Source organism: Gracilinanus agilis, chromosome X, assembly GCF_016433145.1.
Source record: "Gracilinanus agilis isolate LMUSP501 chromosome X, AgileGrace, whole genome shotgun sequence".
In the NCBI taxonomy this organism is placed as follows: Eukaryota; Metazoa; Chordata; class Mammalia; order Didelphimorphia; family Didelphidae; genus Gracilinanus; species Gracilinanus agilis.
In genome coordinates this window covers 54375354-54387517 of record NC_058136.1, presented here as the reverse complement: position 1 = coordinate 54387517, position 12164 = coordinate 54375354, and positions in this window count along the sequence as shown.

Sequence of the window (12164 nt, the reverse complement as noted above, 5' to 3'; positions counted from 1 at the left end):
AGCATCTATATACATACATATATATATATATATATATATATATATATATATATATATATATATATATATATATATATATACACATACACCCTTAAGCCAAGTTCCCTTGCTCCCTGCCCCCACACTCTGGCTCCTCTAACCCCAAGTTCTAGCTTGTTCTGTAGATTGAAGTCAAGCCCCATACCCATTCCATATCCTACTGAAACTGTCCCCTTGAGCCCTTCTTCACAGGAAGTCCATGTCTTCCAGAAATACTGTGGAAAGGGCTTCCTGCCCTGGTTGGGAATGCCTTCGTTGGGAACTTTTGGAGGCGGCTTTCCTAAGAAAGGAACACTTTCATCTTAAGATCATGGGGTCCTAAATAGGGTTAGAGCTAGAAGGGGCCTTCGAGGTCAATTAGTCAAATCCCTGCATTTTACAGAGTGGGAAACTGAGGCCCAGAGAAAGGAATGAATTCGCCCAAGGTCGTGCAGTTCTTTTTCACAGAGGAAGAGGGGAAGTGTTGCTTGGGGTCTGGGGGGACCTGGCCTACCGTTTCATTGGCCTAGGAGGAAGCTGAAACTGTGAGGGCTTTGTTGGGATCTACCCAGGACCCATTCACCCTCCTCTAAAATTGGCACAGGAAGCATTAGGGCTTTGAGGGAAGACTTGTGGATGCCTGGACATAACAAACCAATGTGGACCAGAACCCTAAAGACTTGCCCTGGGCTCCTCTTCTGCAAGAAACAGATGACTGAGGGTAATGGTTTAAAAATGTTTAAATAATTAAAAAGAGCTTATGGCGTTGTCATGGCAACCAGCCTCGATGCACTCAGCTTCCCAAGGCCCCTAGCACCTGCTCCATTCTATGAGAGAAATTTCCCCCAAAAGGGATGTCTCCTACTTCCTTGCTTCTTTACCTTTCGTTAAAGATGTTCATTTTCTTTCCCTTCATTTGCTCTTAATGTGGTAGAAGCAAGTTGGCCTCCCCTCTCCTTCCCTTTTCTCCTCTCCCATCTTCTCCTTCCTTGCTCCTCTTTCTCCTTCCTCCACCCGCCCTCTCTGCCAGCATCTCTGGATGCTCTCTCAGCACCGACTTTGAAGAACAAGCAGACCTTGAGGCTTTGTTCTCTGTGGGCTTTTCTGCTCCAATCTTTTGAGCTCTCTACAGCTCGGAGAGAAATGGCACAATGTAACTAACTACCTGAGTCCCTGTTGTCTGAGAAAACCCAGATGATTAAACAGATAGGTTCCCCCATTTTTCCTCCCCTTCCCTTTTCATTTTTATCATCCCTGTGAGGAAAAATGTATGCCTAAGGTGAATGCACAGCCTCCCAAGTTCACAGGAGCCTTGGTGGTCATTTAGTTGACCTTTCTCACTTTCCAGAGGAAGGCACTGATTTCAAGAGCAGTTAAGTGACTTGCCCAAGGTAATGTCAGAGAAGGATTCCAAGCCAAGTTACTAACTTCAAATCTCTCTGCTGTACCCATCATGTCCTTCCTTTCTATGAACACCAGATATCCTATCTCACTAGCACATCATTAGGTACTATGTAACTCTTTTTCAAGGACTGTTGAGCAAAGTTTGGGGTTTTGTTGGGAATTGTTTTACATCTAAATGTTAAGATATTTTTGTCGTGTGAAGTCAACTAGGGAAAAGTTATCACAATAAATACATCAGATCAAGGTTTGAGGTGCAGATTCTCTAAGGAACCGATGCATCTCTAAAAACACTGACACACGATGCCTCAAAGGAGCCATGGTCCTGAAAAGAGAGAGGCCTTTGGCTAAGCTGAGTGGCCTGGTGGACAGCAAGGACCAGAAATGCTGCCTAAATCCAATCATTCCTGTATCTCTTATCTGCTTTGGTCTCCTGTATTCTGGTTCTAGATCTTTCTCTGATTGCCTATCTTATCTGAGGTGAACAAGGACCTGCACCAGGGGCTATTGGCTCTCTACCCCATTGAAAAGAGACCAGCTGCAAGGAGGGAAAACGAGGTGCCAGGGTTTGGTCCCCTAGTCATTAGTGGATTCTGAAGTGACCTGGGGGAATGAAGCATTTTTATCTTCCTAACAACCCTTATGTGCTGCCCTAGTCAAACTCTCTAATTTCACAGATGGAGAAAATGTGGCTCAAGGCTGTTCACAGAGACTTTGCCTAAAATCTCACTGTTAGTAAATGGTAGAGATGGGATTGGAACTCTGATCTTCTGGAGCATTCCACCAAGCTCTTCATTCCCTATCAAAAGACTGAATTTCAGGCAAAAAATGGAGGGTGAGAAAGAAGGCAGAACAGCAGCTGATAAAAAGGAGTACTCCAATGGGTTGTTGTTACTTTTCTGCTGGGAACACTGATACACTAACTGAAACTACCTCAGGGCTCCAATATGAAAATGTTGCTGTTAGCCCCACAATAGATGTCCTGGCAGCACAGGAATTTCCTAGAATACTATTGGGCTGGAAGAAATGCCAAGAGAGGAATTTTCAAAACCTGGGAGATCTGTATGAACTGACAGAGAGTTAAGGAAAAATAGCTGGGAAAACAATCTACACATGACGACCTCAGGGAAGGAAATGAAAACCCGCACTAAAAGGCCACATCAAATGTTGCACTGGAAATCCTGGTTCGTTTTGCCAAACTGTTTTTTTGGTCTTTTTAAAAAGTTTTTCTTGGAAGAGGAGTGTCAGGGATATGAGAAGGTGTCAAGAATGTAGTGTTTGCAACAATTTAAAAAATCAATAAAAGAGTTAACTAAAAGGAAAAATTGTGTGTTTTAAAGGGATAGGGGAGCAGGGAACTCTCGTGATTTGGAATGACGAACATATTACTCAACATAAAGATAGACGTAGAGGAGAAGGCAGAAGGTACGTGTAATGTGAGTGGATGATTTTGCTTAAATGCTTTTTTTCTGTTACAATAAAGGGTTCCATGTTGGAGAGAAGGTTAAAGAGGAATATAAAAGATAACAACTGAACCAAAAGCAAACCTCAGATCAAGGGAGGCCAGACATGGGAGGGGGGATCATGTGGCTTTAAAGGGTCTCCAGTTTCACAAAAACAGCCAGATCGGGGATCGACCTACTGAGTTATTATAGCCTTGACTCTACTACTTATTCCTCTTACAGCCTCTAGAGAGAAGATCCCTCCTGTGACCTAATCTGGTGAGTAGCTTAGAAATGGGGGGAGTTCATATTGTAGCCAATAGAGCAAGGCTTCTTTACCTTTATTATGCCATGGGCAGTTGGCTGCTGAAGCCCATGGACCGCTGTTCAGAAGAATCATATTTGTAAATGCATAAAATCAAATACAAGAGACGATACATGAAATCGATTCTATTAAAATACAGTCATAAACATTTTTTTGCTAGAATTCTTTTTCTTAGTTAAATTTTTAAATTTTTATTTTCAGTTCCAAATTCTCAACTCACTACTCCCTCCCCCATGGATTGAGATGGCAAGAAATATAATACACAATTGACTGTGAATTAGGGCATAAAAATCTCACAAGTAAAAGTAGAAATGCAGAAATACTAACAACCTTTTCGGATCATAATGGAATTAAAAACTACGTTCGAAAAGGAACCTTGGAAACATCGATTAAAAATTAATTGGAAGATAAATAATCTAATCCTAAAGAACAAGTGAGGTAAAGAACAAATGACAGAATTGATCGACAATTTCAATTAAAAAAATGACAACTATGAGATACCATGCCAAAATTTACAGGATACAAACAAAGCAGTACGTGGGGGACATTTTCTATCTCTAAATGCTTAAATAGATAAAATAGAGAAAGAGCGGAACAATGAATTGGGCATGCAACTTTAAAAAATAAAAAAGAACAAATTAAAAATTCTCAAATTGAAAATCCTGAAAATCAAAGGCGAGATTAATAAAATTGAAAGAAAACCACTGAACACGTAAATAAATAAAAGTAGGAGCAGGTTTTGTAGGGGAGAAAATCAACAAAGTAGAAAAGCCATTGGTTAATTTGATTAAAGAGAAAAACAAATTGCCAGTATCAAAAATGAAAAAGAATGACTTTACCACCAATGACGATGAAATTAAAGCAATTATTAGGAGCAATTTTGCCTAATCATGTGCCAATAAATCTAACAGTCTAAGTAAAATGGATAAATACTTATAAAATATAAATTGTACAGATCAACAGAAAAAGAAATAGAATATTTAAATAACTATTTTGGAAAAATAAATTGAATATTTATCAATAAGCTCCCTAATTAAAAATCCCCAGAACCAGATGGATTCACAGGAGAACTCTGCCAAATATTTAAAGAGCAATTAATTCTAACATTACATTTCCTATTTGGAAAAACAGGCAAAGAAAAAGTCATACCAAATTCCTTTTATGACACAAATACTGTGCTGATATCTAAACCAGAAAGAGCCAAAACAGAGAAAGAAAACTACAGACCAATTTCCCTAAAGAATATTGAGGCAAAATTTTTAAATAAAATATTAACAATGAGATCATATCGCAAAAATTATATACTATGCCCAGATAGGATTTATGCCAGGAATTCAGGGCTGGATCAATGTGAGGAAAACTATCAGCATAATTAACCAACAGAAAATCATATAATGATCTTGATAGATGCAGAAAAAGCATTTGGCAAAGTTCAACACTTATTCCTATTAAAAACAATGAAAAGCATAAGAATAAATGGAGCTTTCCTTAAAATGATAAGGAATATTTATCTAAAACCATCACCGTACATTATCAATAATAGGGATAAGCTAGAAACTTTCCCAATAAATAAGATGAGGGATGAAGTGATGCTGCCCATTATCACTACTATTATTTAATACCGTCCTAGAAATGCTGGCTCTAGCAAGAACATAAGAAAAAGAAATGAGGAAACAAAACTATCACTTTTTGCAGATGATATGATTCAAGAATTCTACGAATCAACTTAAAAACTAACGGAAATAATTAACAACTTTAGCAAAGTTGCAGGTTATAAAAAAACACAGAAATCATCAGCATTTTTACATACTACCAACAAAATTCAGCAACAAGAGATAGAAAGAAAAATTCCATTTAAAAAAACTGTAGACAATATAAAATACTTAGTAGTCTACGTACCAAGACAAACCCAGGAACTAGATGAACACAATTACAAAACACTTTTCACACAAATAAAGTCAGAACTAAACAATTGGAAAAACATAAATTACTTATGGGTAGATCAATCCAATATAATAAAAATTACAACTACTTAAATTAATTTACTTATTCGATGCCATGCCAAACTACCAAAAAGTATTTTGTAGAGCTAGAAAAAATAATAGCATAATTTTGGAAGGATAAAAGGTCAATAATATCAAAGGAATTGATAAAAATATGAAGGAAGGTGGCCTGAGCCATATCAGTTCTCAATTTGTATTACAAAGTGTTAATCATCAAAACAATCTGATACTGGCTAAGAAATAGAGTGGTGGATCAGAGGACTAAATCGGGTACACAATACACAGTAGTAAATGACCGTAGTAATCTACTCTTTGATAGATCCCAGCTTTCAGAACAAGAACTCACTATTTAACAAAAACTACTGGGAAAACTGAAAAGCAGTTTGGCAGAAACTGAGTATAAACCAACATCTAACATTATATACCAAAATAAGGTCAGATACACAATTTAAACATAAAGGGTCATACTGTAAGCAAATGAGAGAAGCATAGAATAGTTTATGTGTCAGGTCTATGGTTAAGAGAAGAACTTATGGTCAAACAAGAGATAGAGAGCGTTACAGGATATAAACCAGATAATTTTGATTCTATTAAGTTAAAAACTTTTTGCACAAGCAAAACCAATGCAGTCAAGATTAGAAAGAAAGCAGAGAACCGGTGGGGTGGGGGGCTTTAAAGCGAGATGCTCTGATAAAGGCCCCATTTCTCAAATATATAGAAAAATGAGTCAAATTTATAAGAATTCAAGTCATTCCCCAGTTGATAAATGGCCAAAGGATATGAATAGGCAGTTTTCAGATGAAGAAATCAAATTTATCTATAAATCATATAAGAATATGTTCTGTGGGATGATCAACTGTGCATGACTTAGTTATTCTCAATAAGAAAATGATCTAAATAAGATGAATCCAAATGACTTATTATTTAAAGTGTATCCACCGGGGGCAGCTGGGTAGCTCAGTGGATGGAGAGCCAGGCCTAGAGACAGATGGGAGGTGCTAGATTCAAATCTGACCTCAGACACTTCCCAGCTGTGTGACCCTAGGCAAGTCACTTAACCCCCACTGCCTACCCTTACCACTCTTCTGCCTTGGAGCCAATACACAGTATTGACTCCAAGACGGAAGGTGAGGGTTTAAAATAAATAAATAAATAAATAAATAAAGTGTATCCACCTCAAAAGAATTGATGAAGTCTCAATGAAGATCAAAGCATACTTTTTTACTTTATTTTTTAAATCTTGGGGTTTTGGTCTGTATTTTTCTTTTACAACATGACAAATATAGAAATGTTTTGCATGACTGCACATGTATAACATATATCAAATTGTTTGTCTTCTCAATTAGGGGGGATGTGAAGAAAGGAGAGAAAATTTCTAACTTAATATTTTTTAAATGAATGCAAAAATTGTTAGCATATGTAAATGGTAAAAATAAAACTAGAAAAAATAAATACAATACACATTATATATATGAAGTCACGCAAAACATACTTGGATACTAGCCAATGACGTTTTAAAAATTATTTATTTGTTTATTTATTTTTTAAAGCACTTGCCTTCCATCTTGGAGTCAATACTGTGTATTGGCTCCAAGGCAGAAGAGTGGTAAGGCTAGGCAATGGGGGTCAAGGGACTTGCCCAGGGTCACACAGCTAGGAAGTGTCTGAGGTCAAATTTGAACCTAGGACTTCCCGTCTCTAGGCCTGGCTCTCAATCCACTGAGCTACCCAGCTGCCCCCAAATGACATTTTTTTAAAGCAAGTACATAAACTCAAAGCTAAGAACCCCTACACTGGAGTCACTATATGATCCTGAGAAAAATCACTTACTCGGGGCTTCATTCTCCAAAGGCCTACCTAGGAGGCCTCAGGAGATCCAAGCCTGTCAACACTGTAGGCTGCTATCTCTGGTTAAAGGGTGCCAAAGGGAACGATATCGAACTAGATGTGTAATGGGCCAGAATAAAGGCTAACCAGTGAACCAAAAGTGGGGCCAGGCGCTGAAAAGTTTTTCACTTGCTCTCCTGATATTTATGTATTAGGAGAAGGTAGGTAGCCTAGCAGAGAGTTGGGAGTCCTGTGTCTTCTTCATCTCGTTCTCTCCCATTGGCTGGGTCAACAGCCCTAAGAGCATTTCCCAAACCAAGTCAAAGGAGCTGCCCCAAAGATGTGGGGTTATAACTTCAGCAGAGAGGACAGAGGCTTCTCCTTTTCTTAGGCCTACATTTTCTCACCTCTCTCACTGAAGCCCTCCTCTGGGGTGAGGGGAATTCCAGGGTCTCAGGCAGCATCTACTGAGTTGTGAAGGTCTTAAGGGCAGGTCTGATACTGGACCACCGTCTGTCATCCACAGACCAATCTGGCTAAGTGTAGAGAAGCATAGAGCAGCAGAAGGTCATCTACGGGATGAGGTTTTTTTTCAGCTAGAGCATCTCAAACTGTCCACTAAGGTGTGCGGGCTTAGGAACCTGATTTAAGAGTCTTCACCAATGCAAACAGGGATCTTTGGAAGAATTATAGTATACATTAGGCCTACAAAGGGTCAGTCATCCTGGATTGCAGATGGGAGAAAAGGCACTGTGAAAACTGCAGCAATCCTTCAGACCTAGAGAGTCTGCTCATATGCCACCAATCATTTCCCCTCTGAGGTAAGCTGAAATAGCTGCCTTTTTACATATGATGGCAAGCTGCTCACCACCATTGTGATGAGGGCCTTCTGCCAGTCTCCATGAAGACAAAGAAATGCTCTGAGGGGGGAACAGTCATTTAGTTGTCTAAAAGAAAAGAATACCATGAAAATCAGGCTAGAAAAGGTCCTTTTGGGTCAGTAGAAAACCAGTGGCAAGCTTCAGTTCACAATGGGATCCAATCAATTTAATTAACCTAAGCTGATTCTCTCCTGGCAATGGTCTCTTTAGCTCTGATTAACACCCTCTCAGGGATATTATCATGGTTGGAGCCTTGTCTGTTTTATTTTAGACTCTGGGTCTCTTCGGATGTTTGCCCATTGTTGTTTTGTCTTAAATGAAGCCCCAGAAAATTCTGCCAAAATCTCAGCCACCAGAATGGAGACATTGTGGGTTTTGCACTCCAGTACCTGAGGGCAATCAAACAGCCATTTTGAATTTTCTCTAGAGTGCTCTTCAGAAATGCAAGTTGCCTTTGCTCCAAAAAGAAGGCTCCTTTCTAACCCCCTTTGCCTCACAGCAAATGGTGCTCTCCTTGGCTCTGCCTCTCCCTCCCTACCTCTGTCCAGCGACCGTCCACTTCCTCAGACTGTGACTATTGTAGGCCTCCAGCTCATGGAAACTTCCTTCCTTCTATATAACCTGCCCCCACAATTAGCCAGAGGGAGGTCTCGGCCCCCTTCCCCTGGTCCCACAAGCTGCCCAAAAGGACTTGGTCTTAAATCTACCCTCCCCAGAGGTGATGGGGAGCAGAGAGGGAAGGCAACCCATTTCAAGCTCATTCTCCTAGCGCCCTCTTCAACCCCAGCCCCAGCTGATTTTGCACATTTTGGGGAAGCTTCTTTCTGACCTCCCTACAAGAGAATAGGCAGGACATTGTCCCTTTGAATTCTGCCCTGATCATCACACATCTGGAGTCCTATGCTCAGTGTTGGGAATATCTTAGGAAAGACACTGAGAGAACATAGTGAGTCCAGAAGATGGCAACCAGGATTGTGGAGGAGCTTTGTATAAATGGAAATTTTGAACCTTGGACTTCATCCTCCATATTAGTTTTCCCCAAATCCCCTTTAATCTCTCCTGCGCCTCCACCTTTGCGTGGTCACGTTACTGTTTTATGGTTAGCTGTAACTCCTCCCTCTTTCTCTTTTTGGTTCCTGGGAGCGAGCTGGTTAGTACCTTTTGGTTAGTCTCTTTTGTTAGTTTATTATTAATCAAACATTTATTTAATATATATAACTTTATAATCTTATAAATTATAATATTAAAATATGATATTTAGTATTCTGCATATTAATTTTAATCTCCACAGCTTGGAGACCATGCTAAAGGAAAATCAGTCTGGAAAAGAGAAGACTGGGGTGGGGGTGGTAAAGATAGGATACGGACCTTTGAACAGTTCAAATTCAAGAGTAATTAATTGGGTTCTACTTGGCATCCTTGTGTAGGTGTCTTCTCCAAAAGACAATGTCTCTGGGTTCCAGCTGCAAGGTAGACTGGTCTGGGGCTCTGTCCCTAGAAAATAATTAAGAAACAAGATGGATAAAGTTCTGAAGGTTTTGAGTGAGTCCCCAACAGTAGGACAAAAGGGAAACCTTGGTGGTAAAGGAGTCACCATGAGGGTGGGCATTGGGCACCTAGTGACGATCTCAAAGGGTGAGAGGGAAAACTTTCCAAAAGGCGTGAGCCTAAGGTTCAGAAGGCCTAAGGGAAGGGCTCTGACTCTGGCTCTGAACATGTCCAGGTACTACCTGGGAAATCTGTCCTTTAGGGAATTTTTTAAAAACCCTACTGTACATAGTCACAGTTTCTTGGAAAAAATAAGAAAGAGTAGGCTCTGTCTGGCATATTTTTTCCCCTTTTCTCTGGCACTTTACATCTTCTATAAAAACATTTGATCAACATGGAATGATTTGGCAACACCGTAATCATTATGTAAACTTAATAAAAAAAAAACATCACGTATCATCTATGTGACAATGAGAAGCATCAAAATGTACATATCATTTCTCAAGGTGGCAAAACTATGACCAAATTCTCAAAAAACGTCAGTGGAATAGTTGTAGGGCTTTTGGAGCTTGTTCTTTTGCTCAAATGTAGGGCCGATGATTTAAATCTGGACCATAAGTATAGCACAGTACCTTACATGTGCTTGATTTTCAATTATTGAAAGGCACCTGATGAAGAACTAACTGACCCATGCTGTCAGCTACAGTGGGCACACCTCACCACTGGCATCATTAAAGTTTTGATATTGATTAAAAGGTTTTATTATTGCATCATGTTAAACGGAAGCAGACGCCAGCCCTATTAAAGGGGACGAGAAAGGAACAATTCTGGATCTTTGCACATATATTTTAATAGCCCAACTGCTGCGAAGGGTGGATTTCAGTAAGCTCTGATGAAAAACTCACTACTCCTTTGTATTCAACATGAAAGTGCAGACCCTGAATGCTGCCTAATGAGTATTATATAAATATATAAACGAGTTAAATATAAAATTATTTGAACATGTGGCGTCTCCATCTCAATCCCTGTGGTAATGTGCCTTAGAACAACTATGAGGGGATGGCCTTTAAATCATTTGCCTTAGTTACCTTTCAGAGAGGAAAGAAGGGGAAAAAAATCAAGATGGCAGGTACTTCATCAAGGTTGGAGCTGGCATAAGTCAGGCTTGGTATGAAAATGCAGTTTGCCTAAAGTATATATGATATAGACGACAAATAAATAATAATGACATTGTTAAGACAACATTTAAATGATTTTCTAGTAGACTATCCTATTATGAAATAAAACAATCTTCTCCACACACTCCTCTGGCACCACAGATGGGTACCCTATAGCCCAGTGATGGAGAACCTTTTAGAGATGGAGTGCTAGGTCCCACCCCACCCCACCCCCAGACAGGGTGCCATGCCCCTCCCTCAGAGGCCACATGCCATGCCCCCCACCCAGTGCTGGGTGCACCCTTCCCTCCCCCTTACCCTATATAGGGGAGGGAGAAAGCACTCCCATTGGGCTGCTGGGTGGGTGAGGTGAAGAATGTCCTCAACAAGTGTAGAGGGGGGGAGGGGAGTGGCCTGAGCACTCTGCTCCCCTCCAGCTCTGAAAAAATGTCTTCAGGCATGGTGGAGAGAGGGAAGGGAGTCCCTCTGCCTTTCTAGTAAGGAACTGGGGGGCAGTCATGTGCTCACAGAGAGTGCTCTGTGTGCCATCTATGGCACCCATGCCATAGTTCACTATTACTGCCATTCCGAGAGCCCAAGACACACAACCTGCAACCCTCTATTGTACCTCTGACTTTAGAAATCACCTTCAACCAGACCTCATGTTCCCTCAAGTTCCCAAGCACACACCAATGGGAAAGCAGCAAACAAATCCACAGAGCCATTCCCAGGCTAGAATGCCAGGAGCCCCCAAACCGGAAATGTCTGCAGAAGTCCACAAAAAAAGCTAATAGTAAACTCTGTCCCCAAATGCAGCACCATTATTAATGTATATAATGCCTCAGTAACATAATTAAATGGAAAACCTGAGCACTAATGATTCCCTAGGGCTTCGCCTGCTTCTACAGGCTTTGCCCCTTCATGCCCTAATTTAATAATCACAGTAACACTTGCCATTTATATCATTTGAAGCTTTACAAAGCCCATTTTTACCATTCAGTTTTGCCTTTCTAGAACCAAGGCTTTAGGACTTGAAATTATCATATAAAAAACAGGTAATTAACAAGGATTATGCAAATTAGCACTTTGGGTTATATTTCCAGCTCTGGAGCTCCCCTCCCCTAAAGAGCTATTCCGGAATGTAAATCCACTGAGGAGTGCAGGCTATTCCTCACAGAATTTTACAGTTTTCACATCAACACAAGTCATCCTATTAACTACCACTATGCTATATATTTTGTCAAGGAGTGAACTCATTTTCTCAGCAACCATATTCTAGAGTTTGACCAGATGTAGGAAAGCCTTTCCGCTTCCAAACAGCAAGTCCAAGGAGGGTCTAAAGACCTGGGTCCAAATGCCTACAGCCACCCTTCCCCTCTGTTCTTAAAATGAGAAGTTTTCTGGAGCCAGGATGGGTGCCAGGGCCCTTTTTAAGCTCACCTGATGGATGCACTCCAGACCTCCAGAAGAGCATTTGGGTTCCATAGGCTTCAAATTCAAATAGAACTTGAATGCAGCTAAATAAATTTAGGTGGAACTTCCTTCCTTAATGTCAGCTGCTTTGTAACTTTCCATTCTAGTTAGGTGAGAAGCTACTCTTCCACCTCAGAAATGTGCAGCTC